This window comes from Bos grunniens, chromosome 9 (assembly GCF_055505025.1).
Source record: "Bos grunniens cultivar Pamir isolate PY7600 chromosome 9, Bosgru_T2T1.0, whole genome shotgun sequence".
NCBI classification, from domain to species: Eukaryota; Metazoa; Chordata; class Mammalia; order Artiodactyla; family Bovidae; genus Bos; species Bos grunniens.
Window position 1 is genome coordinate 85,354,415 of NC_141173.1, and position 16,258 is coordinate 85,370,672.

The 16,258-nt window shown below is 36.7% G+C and overlaps 1 long non-coding RNA gene across 3 annotated transcripts in view; it reads right to left on the reverse strand.

The window, feature by feature from the left end:
• Positions 1 to 2,532: 2,532 nt before the first annotated feature.
• Positions 2,533 to 16,258, reverse strand: part of LOC147366276 (uncharacterized) — a 60,268-nt gene continuing 46,542 nt past the window's right edge. For all 3 annotated transcript variants that reach the window (XR_015132468.1, XR_015132469.1, XR_015132466.1), the window contains 2 exons: positions 13,385 to 13,497; positions 2,533 to 2,754 (listed from right to left, as the gene is read on the reverse strand). This is a non-coding gene — a long non-coding RNA (uncharacterized LOC147366276). The remainder of the gene's footprint in view (positions 2,755 to 13,384; positions 13,498 to 16,258) is intronic.

The window sequence follows — 16,258 nt, forward strand, 5'->3', positions numbered from 1 at the left end:
TTCTGTAGTCCATATCTGGTAAACAACAAGATCTCAAGTTTTTTTCATGATTTTCTATGAGTTCATAAATGGAGAGCTTTTTCAAGTTCTTTCCCAATGGACTCACGGACACCCTGAAAATCAGGAGATGTGGCTAGGTGCTAGGCATATATCTAACTCCATCCACTAGCATATCAAAGCTTCAGCTATGACCCAACCAAGACTCCTTGTCAAGTAAGTCAGTGACCTTCCCCACTAACTGTGTTACAAACTTTTTATATATCCTATATGCAGGTCAAGAAGCAACAGTTAGAACTCGACATGGAACAACAGACTGGTTCCAAATAGGAAAAGGAGTACATCAAGGCTGTATATTGTCACCCTGCTTATTTAACTTCTATGCAGAGTACATCATGAGAAACGCTGGACTGGAAGAAGCACAAGCTGGAATCAAGATTGCCGGGAGAAATATCAATCACCTCAGATATGCAGATGACACCACCCTTATGGCAGAAAGTGAAGAGGAACTCAAAAGCCTCTTGATGAAAGTGAGAGAGGAGAGTGAAAAAGTTGGCTTAAAGCTCAACATTCAGAAAACGAAGATCATGGCATCTGGTCCCATCACTTCGTGGAAAATAGATGGGGGAACAGTGGAAACAGTGTCAGACTTTATTTTTGGGGGCTCCAAAATCACTGCAGATGGTGACTGCAGCCATGAAATTAAAAGACGCTTCCTCCTTGGAAGGAAAGTTATGACCAACCTAGATAGCATATTCAAAAGCAGAGACATTACTTTGCCAACAAAGGCCCATCTAGTCAAGGCTATGGCTTTTCCAGTAGTCATGTATGGATGTGAGAATTGGCCTGTGAAGAAAGCTGAGTGCTGAAGAATTGATACTTTTGAACTGTGGTGTTGGAGAAGACTCTTTAGAGTCCCTTGGCCTGCAAGGAGATCCAACCAGTCCATCCTAAAGGAGATCAGTCCTGGGTGTTCATTGGAAGGACTGATGCTAAAGCTGAAACTCCAATACTTTGGCCACCTCATGCGAAGAGATGACTCATTGGAAAAGATTCTGATGCTGGGAGGGATTGGGGGCAGGAGGAGAAGGGGACGATAGAGGATGAGATGGCTGGATGGCATCACTGACTCGATGGACATGAGTTTGAGTGAACTCCAGGGGTTGGTGATGGACAGGGAGGCCTGGTGTGCTGCGATTCATGGGGTCGCAAAGAGTCGGACACGACTGAGTGACTGAACTGAACTGAACCTTAAAAATAACTCCACAAGGTTCTCATTATCATAGTTTCCATATGAGGAAACTAAGGTCCAAAGAAGGTTAAGTAAATTTCCGTAGGTCACACAGTTAATCATTGGCAGAGTTAGTATGGAACCCAGGCTTTCTTATCCCAAAGGATGCTCTTTCAGGACTACTATAATATAAAGATGCTTAGCATTTTTTTTAAATTCTCAATGGTATCAAAATAATATTAAGCCTTCAGGATTACATCCTTGGATAACCAATAGTATTAGTATTACTGGCAGGTTGCTTCCTTCTCTCTCTAACTCCTTAAATGCTACCAACATTTATGAAGTCTCTCAGAGAATAGCTTTCCTTTCCAGCTCCTAGTCATTATTTTAATTCAGCCTTTTGCCATCATGTCTGATTAATTGAAAGAAATGGGCTTCTAATCTGTATTCCCTGATCTCAGTATCTTCCTAACTCAATTCATTATTATTCATAATTGCTATCCTTCTTGAACAGTTTCATCATATCATTTTCTCTTCTATGAGAAAAGTTAATAACTTTTCCTTTTTTGATAAATGTAACATTAAGTGACTTCCCTCCTCCATCAGTCCATCAATATTAAACTCAGTTTCATCTTTTATGCTCTTTTCACTAGGATTTCACCCTCAAGCCTTATTCTTAAAACACAATTTATGGACTTCCAATTCAAAGAACACCACTGTCTTATTTGTTCAACAACTCTATATTCCTAAAACTATTGAAATGACCCAAGAAAAAAGTTTTAAGGGTAAAATATGTATCTATGTTAGAAAATATGGAAGATTTCCCTTAAAAGTAGAAAAATGTAACAGCTTTTATAAACCATGGTGCATGTCAGATCAGATAAAGGGAAGAAATGACTACAATTCAAATCAGCCAACAGAGCGACTGGAGAAAGTAGTATGTCAAGATAATCTGGATGATAAGATACAAAAGCTAAAATATATCTGGTTATTTGATAAACTACAGCCCATGATCTGGAAAATATTCTTCTGGACCCACAAGAAAGTAAGGAAAAACCTCAGGTTTACATTACCAGACAGAGACAGCACACCATGAGTTGAAGCTGGAGAGGAGTAAGAAAAATTAAAATCTGGAGTTACTATAAGGGAAACCTGGTACTGAGATACTAAGCCTGCCTCAGGGTTAGGTGAACAGCATCTTAAACTCCAACATTAGAATGAGATCCCTGATGGTGAACAAGATGGACCTAGGTTAGTAGCAACCAGAGAACCCAGGTAAACTGAACTCAGTCTTCTCTGTGTACCTGCTCAGTCATTAAGTCGTGTCCGACTCTTTGCAACCCTGTGGACTGTATCTCACCAGGCTCCTCCATCCATGGGATTTCCCAGGCAAGAATACTGAAGTGGGTTGCCACTTCTTCCTCCAGGGAATCTTCCTGATCCAGGGATCGAACCCATGTCTCCTGTGTCTTCTGCATTGGCAGGCAGATTCTTTACCTCTGAGCCACTTGGGAAGCCAGTCTTGTCTAGAGGAAAGCAATTCAATTATAATCCCAAGGATTTCCATAGATCATGAAATCATCATAAGAAAGGAGACAGCCTGCCTCAGGAATGAGTCAGCAGAAAAAGAAAAACAACATATTTAATCCCTGATAACTTCAAATTGTAGAATTATCAGCTATAAAAAATGAAATCATTTCAAATAAAATATTAAAAGAAAGAAAGAATAAATTGAAAAAAAAAGAAGCAGCCACTATGGGACTATTTTCAAAAGATCAGGTAACTTTTAAAAATACAGTTTTTAAAATAAAAACATAATCATTGACATCATAAAGTTCCTCAGTAAATAAATCAACAGCTTAGATAAAGCTGAAGATAGAATTAGGAAATTAAAAGATCACCCTAAAAGAATTACAAGGAATGAAGCAGACAGAGAAAAGACAATGCAGCGTGTGTGGTGGTGGTGGCGGGGCGGGGGTAGGGGGTGGGGCAGGGGTGGGGAGACTAGATAATCAGACATAAAGAAATGAATGAGAATGTCTCATAAAGTAATAATAGATTGTAGGAGAGGAAACAGTCAAAGAAATAATGTATAAGAATTTCCCAGAACTGATAAAAGATTCTGGAGATATACGTGAAAGATATCCATTCCTACACATATTGTAGTAAAAGTTCAGAAGATTACAGCTTAAGAGATCTAAAAAATTGCCATTTCTTCTGCAAAGCAATGATAATTAGTCTAGAAGCAGACGTTGAATAGCCACAATAAAAGCCAGTAGTCAAGAAATTATTTCAAGAAAATAACTGTCAACCTATTTTGATTCCATTAAAATTTCTTCAAGATTGAGAGTGAATGAAATAGTGGATTAAATATATTTTCAAGCATTTTCTATGAGCAAAATCTGAGAGAAAAACAGTGTGCTTTCATGAGAAATTTCTAAAAGATATACTGCTGGGGGGGAAAAAAAAAAAATGATCCCAGAAGGAAGATCTAAGAAAAGTGAGAAGAAATTGGTAAACATATAGATAAGTCTATATAAACTTTGTCTTACAAAATAATAAATAAAATGTCTAAGGAAATTAAATGATAGAACTTAAAGAGTAATAGCAGCGACGTCAGAATAGACAACTAGAAAAATTGGTTCAAAACCCTGGTGTTGTTCTGAAAGGGGAGCGTATAAATGGTTGATTAAACTTAGTTATTGTTAAGTTAGTGGACACCCCTTAAAATGTCAAAATTTTAAAATACGTTAGGATATATCATTTCTAGTCAGTAAAGTGAGAAAATCAAATAATAAAACAAGCAAATTTGAAAGTAAAAGAAAAAAATAAAGGAAGAGAAAGAAACATAGTAGAAATTAAGATTATAGAAATAAGTAAATATATGACTAATCACAATATTTATGTTATACTCCAAACCTGCCACTTAAAAATAGAATTTTAAGGCCAGATAAGCATAATTCCATATCAGACAAACCTAAAAATGTAAAGAGAAAAGGACTGAAAGATATGTCCAACAAATAGCTCAAAGAAAGCTGGGAAGAATTATATTAATATAATAAAAATAGTCTTTAAGATAAAAAACATAAATTAGGAGGAAAAGTGATACTATCTGGTTTCAAATTATCAGTAAAATTGAACAACTAGATAGGTAGTAATGGCTCTATCTCAAATTACACAAAGCAAAACAGTCAAGAACTCCAGAAAAAAATGACAAATCGTCATAATAAAAATTAAAATGAAACACATCTTTTTCAATTACTGATAGTTCAAGCAGAAAAAAGTTTATAAAATATGAATGTTTTGGACTACCAATCTTGATTTAATGTTGATAGATGACAGATTTCTTAGCACACATGATACACTTCTCAAAATTGAATATATTAATCCATAAAACAAGACTTATCTTACATATATAATACATATCCTTGTGTGAACATATATATGCTCTACATTATACAGAGAGAATATATGTGGTGTATGTTTTTGTGTGCTTACATATGTATTACATTCTCTAGCCACAGTGAAATTAAACCAGAAATCATATTTAAGGAGATAAGTTTTTAATATCATCTCATGAAAAATGAAATGAAAAATTTCCAACACACATGAGTAAATGAAGGAACGTATAGAATGCTCATGTATCATGCATCAAGCTTCAGTGATTATTCAACTCATAGTCAATCTTTTATCATGTATACATCCACTCCCATCTGAATTTTTCTGAAGCAAATTCATCCATAAATACTTGCAACCTTATAAAGGAAGGACTTTTTTCTTTAACATAACCATAATACCATTATACATATTTTAAAATACATAAAATTCCTCAAATGTCCAGTCAGTGTTCATATTTCCTTAATTATCTTACAGTTTTTCTTAGTTTATTCAAATGAGGATCCAAACAAGGATCATACATTGTATTTGATATATATGTTAAGTCTCAAGTAGATACTTATTATTAACAATCCATGTGATTGGAATTCTAAAAACACACTCCAAATAACTCATAGATTATAGAAGAAATAAAATTGGAACATTGAAAATACTTGTAACTGAACAAAGAGCAAAATGCCAGCATAGTTTTACTTTAAAATGCAATGAAAGCAATCATTTGAGGAAAACTTTATGCTTTAGTGCTTTTATTAGAAGAATAAATGGTGGAAATTAATGATTTAAACATCTAACTTAAGAATTTGGGTGGGAAGGCAGAATGATAGACTATAAGCAAAGAAAACAGAAAGGAATTTAAAGAAAGAATGGACTACTGAAACAGGAAACTAAAATACAACACAAGATCAAGGTGATGGAATACAGTGAAAGTGAAGTCGCTCAGTCGTGTCTGACTCTACGACCCCATGGACTGTAGCCTACCAGACTCCTCAGTCCATGGAATTTTCCAGGCAAGAGTACTGGAGTGGATTGCCATTTCCTTCTCCAGGGGATCTTCCCAACCCAGGGATCAAACCCGGGTCTCCCGCATTGCAGGCAGATGCTTTACCGTCTGAGCCACCAGGGAAGCCCTTGATGGAATAAAGATAGCCCCAATTCTTTGACACTCATCCCATTGATAGGAGGGCTGTATATTGTCACCCTGCTTATTTAACTTATATGCAGAGTACATTATGAGAAACGCTGGACTGGAAGAAACACAAGCTGGAATCAAGATTGCTGGGAGAAATATCAATAACCTCACAGATATGCAGATGACACCACCCTTATGGCAGAAAGTGAAGAGGAACTAAAAAGCCTCTTGATGAAAGTAAGGTGGAGAGTGAAAAAGTTGGCTTAAAGCTCAACATTCAGAAAACGAAGATCATGGCATCCGGTCCCATCACTTCATGGGAAATAGATGGGGAAACAGTGGAAACAGTGTCAAGACTTTATTTTGGGGGGCTCCAAAATCACTGCAGATGGTGACTGCAGCCATGAAATTAAAAGACGCTTCCTCCTTGGAAGGAAAGTTATGACCAACCTAGATAGCATATTCAAAAGCAGAGACATTACTTTGCCAACAAAGGTCCGTCTAGTCAAGGCTATGGTTTTTCCTGTGGTCATGTCTGGATGTAAGAGTTGGACTGTGAAGAAGGCTGAGCGCCGAAGAATTGATGCTTTTGAACTGTGGTGTTGGAGAAGACTCTTGAGAGTCCCTTGGACTGCAAGGAGATCCAACCAGTCCATTCTGAAGGAGATCAGCCCTGGGTGTTCTTTGGAAGGAATGATGCTAAAGCTGAAACTCCAGTACTTTGGCCACCTCATGTGAAGAGTTGACTCATTGGAAAAGACTCTGATGCTGGGAGGGATTGGGGGCAGGAGGAGAAGGGGACGACAGAGGATGAGATGGCTGGATGGCATCACTGACTCCATGGACGTGAGTCTCAGTGAACTCCAGGAGTTGGTGATGGACAGGGAGGCCTGGCATGCTGCGATTCATGGGGTCGCAAAGAGTCGGACACGACTGAGGGACTGATCTGATCTGATTTCTCCTTCCCTTAAATCTTTGTTCTGCGACTGCTCTGACCAAGAGTAGAGTAGAAGTGACGCTTTGCCAGCTCTAGGTCTAGCCTTCAAGAGGATATGTGATTTCCACTTCCTGTAGAACATTCTTAGTGTTCCAAGCTACAATGTAAGAAGTGCAGACTGAAGAGGCCTTGTGGAGGAGTCCTGTGCTATGTAAATAGAGGGAGAAACCCAACTGAGTTCATCCCTGTAGTTTTCCTTGCCGAGGCATCGGGCTCGTGAGTGAAGCTATCTTGGACTCTCCAGACCAGACCAAGAGCCAACTGAATACTACCAAGTAAACCCAGTCAAAACCACATGATGCAAGAGAATGAGCCAGGAAGACTCTCCCTGAATCCTTGACCTGCAATAAGTTTTGAAGGTTGTTACATAGCAAAAGATGATAAGAGTAATAAACAAAGTCAAAAGTTGATGCCTTGAAAAGACTAAAAAAATTTGTCTGTAATCTCTAATGATATTTGTTAAAGGGAAAAAAAGAATAAAACATTTAAAAAAAAGAAACAAAGGGCTTGGTTGCTAACTAGACATATCATGGGGTGCATTTTGCAATATACACAAATATCAAATCATTACGTTGTACATAAGAAACTAATATTATATATCAATTATACCTCAATCGATTAAAAAAAGACTATATATCAGATTATATGCCAAGGAGGTGACTCTGGATTAAAGCCTTGAGGCAGGATTAAGACAATGTGATGTGGTAGAACAAACAGTTGTTTGAGGTTTGAATTCTTCCACTAAATAACTTTGGGAAAGTTATTTAAATCTATTAGACCTAAGTTTGGGCTTCCTAATAGCTCAGTTGGTAAACAATCCACCTGCAATGCAGGAGACCTGGGTTCGATCCCTGGGTTGGGAACATCCCCTGGAGAAGGGAAAGGCTACCCACTCCAGTATTCTGGCCTGGAGAATTCCATGGGCTGTATAGTCCATGGGGTCGCAAAGAGTGGGACATGACTGAGTGACTTTCACTTTCACTTGCAGACCTCAGTCTGGTAAAAACAGACTAACTAAAGCTCCTTCCATAATTTTAATTCTTTGACATTGTGATTTTTTCATAATAAATTTATTCTCTGCTCTTTATAGGGCTGTACTTAAGAAATGATGAATTTAGGGTAAGGAGTAAGTTCAGTTCTGGAGGTAACCAATACTACTTGTTCTCTTTGCTTAAAGAGGGGAAAAATTTTGGAGACTAACCTGCCTTTTTTTTTCTTTTTACAGAATTTCACTATGTCTATTCAAGTTCTTTTTGTGTTAATAAGTCAATAAACATGTTATATTAAATTCACACACACAAAAGTTTATTTCCTAAAATAAAAGAAGTATCACGTTAGCTAGTTTGATAGGCATAGCTTATGAAGAAAGAACTAGTTTTTATCCTTATATATTCTGTACAAACATTGTATACTAAATTCTTGTTTTTTTTAAAGATTTTACAAGACTTTGAGACTCCTACAAATGACTCATGCTACAGTATGACATGGAATTCAGGTGCATTTAAGTGCTTAATGAAAATATGGCCATAACTTTTATTATACTTGGCACTTCATTTTCAACTATAACTTAAAAGTTGTATGAAAAGTGAAGGAAAGTGAAGTTGCTCAGTCGTGTCCAACTCTTTGTGACCCCACGGACTGTGGCCTACCGGCTCCTCCATTCATGGAATTTTCCAGGCAAGAGTACTGGAGTGGGTTGCCATTTCCTTCTCCAAGGGATCTTTCCAACCCAGGGATCAAACCCAGGTCTCCCATATTGCAGGTAGACGCTTTACCATCTGAGCCACAAGGGAAAATTATTGGTTTTTAACATGGTTTTTAACAACCAACATAGTTGGTTTTTAACATGAAATTTAGTTGATGAAGTTTTCTAGCAAGTTAAATTTCTTCTGATATTTTGGAATGATTTTGAAGCATATGGATAGAGGGGGTGGAAAGGGCCTTAGTTCCATCAAAATGTTCTAGCTTATCACCTTAGAGCAAATAAAAAGCTATACCATGCTTTCAGCTTAGTTTCTGGCAACAAAGTTTATTAGTTTAAATGCCTTTTCAAATCCCCAACTATTTTTATCTCAATTCTGAAATATAGTGTACAAAAAAGAAAGTTAGACCAGTTGACATAATGAACAGGTTAAAGGCTCCAATGAAAACATTAGGCCATTGTAAAAAAGATATCATTAAGATTTTTTGAAATCTCATTTTAAATCAGCAAAACTATTTCACATATTCAGTTGTTTTCTAATAAGGATAAATATCTGCATGATAAAATTAAGAAACATCTATGATTTAATGTATACAATATAAACATGAGAAACATCATACTCACTAATAGATACAGATACCTCTTACTCTGAACATAGACTATGTAAAACATCTTTAAATAGATAGCTAAATAATATGATATATTTATGTAAGAGTTCTTCACATTCTTATTAAAATTAAGATTAGGGCATCAATCTTGACTTTATCCATTACTATTTCAAAAAAGAAAACCCTAGCTACATGCTTTTTTATTTCAAAGTGTCTTCTTTATCTTTGTGAGCTAGCTAGGTATCAGCTACAAGGCATTAATAATTCCTTTCTTTCCAGGTTATTTTTAGACTGCTTTAGCTTTATTAAGATGTCTACCAAATGCTAAAACGTTAAATAATGAGCTTTCTCTTCTATGCCTACCCCATATATAGGAGATTTCTTGTTTCAAACCTCAGTGCACACATGTAAACACAATTACTCAAAACAAGGCAACAAGTGAGAAGCAGGATTAAAATAAGAACTCAGACATTCTAACTCACAATCCAGCATTCAACCCCCTAGAACTTGCTGTTTTCTTTTGTCCTCTTTGCTGTAAACCAAGATACTTGTTCTTTAGCAGGGTGTTTCTGCTGCAAATCCAGTTGCTACTGCATTATGCAATGAAGTCAGAAGCCTGAGCTGGTGACATCAATATAGGTTGCTATGGTAACTCTTTCCATAAGTATTACAGGTTCATTGTAGGCTCAAAAAAGAGGACTTCAGCAGAGTAGCAAAATAGCTGGCATTATTCAGCCTAAATTACAATAGTAATTGATGCAAAAAAATGTCTTACACTAGCTATAGTAAATGCAGATTTTTATATTTGATTTATGTCATTCTTGAAAGTCATTTTCTAATCTTTTTAAAGAAATGAAAATTATTCAAAAGAAATAACATTGCCACTGACCTTCTGATATAAGAAATCCACATGACCCAGGCAGAAGAGAGCACTACAGTAACACAGCTAATTATTCCATGCATTGTGTCATTCCAGAAGTCAAGTAATGTTATACATTATCTGTTATGAATACACTCATAATTGCATGATTCCAATCCAGTTTTCTCATTACAGACATTATAAGAAGGTCCCACAGAGCTGTTTGTATGAAAGCAATTTTAGATAAGTTTTCCCAATGAATGTGCCTATTTTTAACCAAACAGTAGAAAAAAAAATCACCTTTTTATTGCACATGTTTATCCCTATTTCCCCAGAATATCTTTGCTAACACCTCAGTTTTAATGGTTAAATCCATCTCCCTGTGTAGGAGACATTGGGAAATATTCTTTCTCCATTACATTCTTTTCACCTGAATTTGAAGCACATGGCTGCTGGTTGCAAAGCCAGAATTCCTTTCTTCCATAGCTCCTTTTCTTTATCATCTATCATCATCAACATGAGGATTTTAGTTCAAGTCTGCAATCATGCTCGAGCACAGCAGAGGGGTTGAAATGTGTCACACATGAGGTATAAGAAGCATAAGACACAATCCTTTCCATGAAAAGTTCACACTTATAGTAACAGCAACAACTTTAATAATATTTACTTAGTACCTGCCATGTGCCAGACACCGTCCTAAGCACTTTATATCCATTTGCTCATTTAATTTTTACAACAATTGGGAAGAGAAGGAGTTACTATCCCATTTTTCTGCATTAGAGAATTGAAGCTCAGGGAGATAGAGTCACTTGCCTGAAGTCACAGACATAGGGAACACTGCTGGCATTTGCACTTAGATCTGAGTCCAAATACTAACGATCTTTTGACAGAAATTAAGGAAATTTCTTGTTACTGTGGTAAAATTGAAAATTGCATCATAATCCTACTGAGAAAAATCCCACCCATATACTTCACTGAAGAAGAAAGGCAATGATAGTCTTCAGAGTGGCTTCATAAATACTTTTGATGACTGACTTTCCTGTTTTTGTAACACTCAGCAGTTCAGAAAGTGTTTGTCTGAAGACATTTTTATTCCCTTAGGTTATAAATGAAAATATCTCTCAAAAAGATTGGTCTATAAGTTTTCTTAGACAGTTGCATTGATATTTTCATATACTCCAAGCTACTGGACTATTTTCAGCTCAGATAAATATATTAATAATGTGTACAGTGTGAAGCTATTTACAAATCATACTAAACATTCACCCATTCAGCACATATTCATTGAGCCACTATTATGAGTCAGGCACTGTGCAAAATATTAGATATGAAACTACAGCAGAAAAATGAAGTGGTCCACAAATTAAAGATGCACACGATATAAAATGAGAGAGAGTCATTGATCAAAGAACAACATAATAAATGTAAAATAAGGACAGTGTCCAGACAGCAAATAAGAAAGGCTGATATAGATAATCTAAACATTCAGCCTTGAGTAGTGTACAGAAAACAAAGGGAACACAAAGAAGAAGGAAGAAAACAATAAAAAGAAAAAGAGAACCTAGGGAAATGTAATGCAACATACGACAGGGACGTCAAATGGCCAACCTGGTTCTTTGAAAAGATAAATAAAATTGACAAACCTTTAGCAAGGTTGACCAAGAAAACAGATGCAAGGCAAAAGTAAACAACATTTGAAATGACAAAGGGAACACAATTAGAGCTACAACAGAGATTAAGAAAGAAACAAGATACCATGAACTTTATGTCAATACATTTGAAAGCATAGATAAGGGGAACAAACAAAATTGATCAAGAAGAAACTTTAATAGACTGAGAAACACCAAGGAAACTGAATTAGAAATATAAAGACTTCCCAGATCAAAAGCATGGATGGTGTTACAGGTAATGCTATCAAAATTGAAGAATAGATAATTCTAATCTTACAAAGTCTTCTAGATAATTTTTAAAAGAGGGAAGTATTCAAATGAATTATTTTATGAAGTTAGTATTAATATAACTTGATTAAAATAAAAAACTCAACAAGAGTAGTATAAGAAAAGAAAAATAAAGAACACTATCTCCCATGAACATAAATATAAAAGTTCTAAATAAAGTACAAAATCTAGCAAGTGTAATAAAATCCTGTATCCCTCTTCTTCTACCAAACTCAACCATTAATTGGCCTTTTGGATCTATTATTCTCTACTTCTTATTTTACATTTTAGTAATAATACTGAACTGTGGCATTTCCACGGACATACCTTACATTTCTCACCTCTGTGCCTTTCCTGATAATACTTTTTCCTGATAATACTTCTTCTACCTTGACGTCCATTCCTCATTTAACTAGATAATTCTTATCTTCTAAAAATCACCTCATCTCTTTCTCCTTCTGGCCTGAACTTTTCCTTATGATTTACAGATAGTACAAAGTATTTTCGGAGAAGGCAATGGCACCCCACTCCAGTATTCTTGCCTGGAAAATCCCATGGACGGAGGAGCCTGGTAGGCCACAGTCCATGGGGTTTAAGAGTCGGGCACGACTGAGCGACTTCACTTTTTTCACTTTTCACTTTCATGCATTGGAGAAGGAAATGGCAACCCACTCCAGTATTCTTGCCTGGAGAATCCCAGGGACAGGGGAACCTGGTGGGCTGCCATCTATGTATTTTAATGGATGTCTTTCCCACAGAGAACCATATGGTTACAGATTATGTGGTTTTCATCTTCTGCTGCTGCTGCTGCTAAGCCACTTCAGTCGTGTCCGACTCTGTGCGACCCCATAGAGGGCAGCACACCAGGCTCCCCCATCTCTGGGATTCTCCAGGCAAGAAACTGGAGTGGGTTGCCATTTCCTTCTCCAATGCATGAAAGTGAAAAGGGAAAGTGAAGTCGCTCAGTCGTGTCTGACTCGTAGCGACCTGTGAACTGCAGCCTACCAGCCTCCTCCATCCATGGAATTTTCCAGGCAGAGTACTGGAGTGGGTTGCCATTGCCTTCTCCGTTTCATCTTCTAACCCTTGGCTATTGACATATACATGGAACGAAACTAAATCTTCTAAATCAACTGCATGAAGTCTGTGTTTTGACCATATAATCAGTCTTATGAACTAACTGAATGACCTTTATTTGGTTCTTCAGCATCACCTATATTCATAAAATCCACTTCTTACATTTTCTTTTATTTTGTATATAAAAATGAGATGATCATATGATTTTTAGCCTTAATTTTGGTAATGGGATGTATCATGGTGAGTGATCTAAGCAAGCTGAATCATTTCTTGCATACCTGGAATAAGTCCCACTGACCCTGGTATATGATCTTTTTAAAGTACTGTTGAATTTGATTTGATAATATTTTGTTGAGGCAGAGTGTCACCTGTTAATCATTATGTTATAGTTAACATTTTCAGAGATTATATTTTCTTCTGTGGCTCAAGGAATAGATTCAGTATAAATTACCTGGAAAATTGAGTTTTTAGTTAACCTCACATAATCTCAGGTTCTTGCATGATGTAAGTCCAACCTCTTTCTCTCCGTAAATGTATCCAGAGGCAAAAAGTCATCCAGGAAGTCTGTTTGAGAGGAAAGTGAATGAAAAGGACTAGAGAAAAAGCATGGTTCTAGCACGGTAGAGGCTTTTGGTTTTGTAATAGCAAAACAAACTAAGTGGCACTATTAAGGGTTGAATTGTGTCACCCCAAAATAGATATTGGAAAAGGAAATGGCAACCCACTTCAGTATTCTCGCTTGGACAGAGGAGTCTGTCGGGCTACAGTCCATGGGGTCACAAAAGTGTCAGGCATGACTTAGTTACTAAACAACAACAAAATAGATAAGGTAGAGTTTTTACCTCCAGTACCTCTGGATTGCAACCTTATTTGGAAGTAGGGTCTTTACAGAGGTAATCAAGTTAAAATAAGGTCATTAGGATTGACTCTAAATCGATATATTAATAACTGAAGTCTTTTTTCCCAATAGGAAACCTGGAGAGAGAGACATTTCACAGAGCAAAGACGATATGAAGGAAGAATGCCATGTAAAGATAAAGGCAGAGATTAGGGTAATGCATCTACAATGCAAAGAATGTCAAAAATTGTCAGCAAATCACCAGATCCTAAGCGAGAGGCCTGGAATATTCTGTTCAAGAACGCTCAGAAGGAACCGACCATACTCACACCTTGATCTTAATGTTTACCCTCCAGAACTGTGAGACAATAAATTTCTCTTGTTTAAGCAAAGCCTCCCAGTTTGTGGTACTTTGTTACAACCCTAAAAAAATAGTATGAGTATCTTCAAGAAATCTGAGAACAAATCTGAACTTCTTGCTTAATGAGTAAAGCAATTCCCAACACTTTCTTCCATTGGGTTCCACATTGATAGAGCCAGTTCACAATGAAAATAGCTAGATCAAACCTCTACCTGTGATTTTATAGCCTCATGGGGAAAATTTGCAAATAATTTTGCATAGATATTATACCTGGTGTTTCCTAACGTGTTGCTAAAAGAAGATGAATCTTTTTTTCTGGAAAGAATGTGTCCCTTTCTGCCAGAAGACTGACACCTGATTCCTAAAAGATCATTACATTTTTTTTTAAATTCTTGGATTCTAAGACACATCTAAATACTCAGAATGGATTGTTTACCCATCACTACATAGTTAGGTTCGCATAAAAACATTCTCAAATATCAGGAAAGTGTTTTATTTTAACAACAATTAATAATTCATCTGTCTAAGGAGTCTGATGGGAAGCACAGTGGAAGATTCTTACCAAGGTTTTGGAAGAAGACAAAAACATGACATGAGTCACAGTTGGGATCTAGATTAATAACCACATTAGCAAGGAATATACAGAACTGAAAAGTTAAACATTTGTTATATTCTTGAGTAAACGGAGAATGTGAATAAAATGTATTAATGTTGAACACTGCAGTTCCCTTTAGGGGAAAAGGCAAGAATAAATATGCTCCTCTAAACTTACTTTTTCCAGACTGGTGGGGCTTGAGGGATGTTCTGAGCCAGGAGAACAGTCACTCCTATGCGCCCTCAGGGGGAAATGTCTGGCTTTTAGTAGAATTTAACAGAGTCACTGATCCCGTTGCTGGATTTGATATGCTTTCCTTCCTTTCTTCCTCCCTTCCATCTACTGTCCTTCTTTCCTTTTTAGTATAAACACATTTTCTATTAAAGTAATGCATGTTTGAAGTTTTAAAGAAGCCCCATTGTTTTATGCACAGAACTACCCAAACGAAGAAGAAGCATTTTGAAGCAGGCATCCTGTTTCTTATTTTCTCAATTCTGAGTATGAATTTAGAAGCATGACGTATTGGTTGGGTACATGTTTCAGAGTCAAATAGCCTTCGCCTTAAGTTGACAAGTTTTCTTATTTACTTAGGACTAGTACTTAGCCGTTCTGTGCTTCCTCATTTGTAATAAAGAATGAAAACTGTCCCTCCATCATGTGGTCTGCGAACCAAAAAAATATACTACCTGAAGAGCACATCACATAGGGACATCCACCTGGTGAATACTTAATAAATGTAAGCTAATAGTTATGCTTATAAAGAAAGAAAACATCAGTTATATGACAGTCTGGAGAAGTCAAAACTATAGCAATGGTAAAATGGTCAATGGTTTCCAGGCCTTTGAGGCAGGGAGAATGTTAGCTGAGGTCAAACATACGAAGCACCGTTTTAAGGTGATATACCTATTCTGTACGATACTATAATGGCAGATATATGATAGTACACGTTTGGCAAAATATATCAAACTTTATAACATAAACAGTGAACCTCACTGTATGCACATTAAAAAAAGAAAAAAAAAAAAAAACCTGTATCAGAGGTCTGAGTATCCCTGGGCAGCGTGTAGAATGTGATTAAACTAATTGTACCATGAATGTATGAAATAAATGTAACTATTACAAATATAGAAAACAAACTCACCGCAAGGGGGGGTGAAGGGGAAAAGATGACCTAAGTAAATTTGGAAATGAAGGGAGTCTGTAAGATAATAGGCAAAATAAACCATTATATAAACACTGTGTGCTGGTAAAGCTGATTCTCATGAGGATGTAAGTAATTTTGATACTGCCATACATATATACTGGAATTGAACAATTAAGTAATTGGATACTGGATGTTAGGAGCAAGACTTCTCAGTGTTCGAGTGGGAGATTATACATAAGAAAGGCTGGTGCTACTGCTAAGTCGCTTCAGTCGTGTCCGACTCTGGGCGACCCCATAGACGGCAGCCCACCAGGCTCCCCCATCCCTGGGATTCTCCAGGCAAGAACACTGGAGTGGGTCATAAGAAAAGAGAGGAGGCCAAAATGA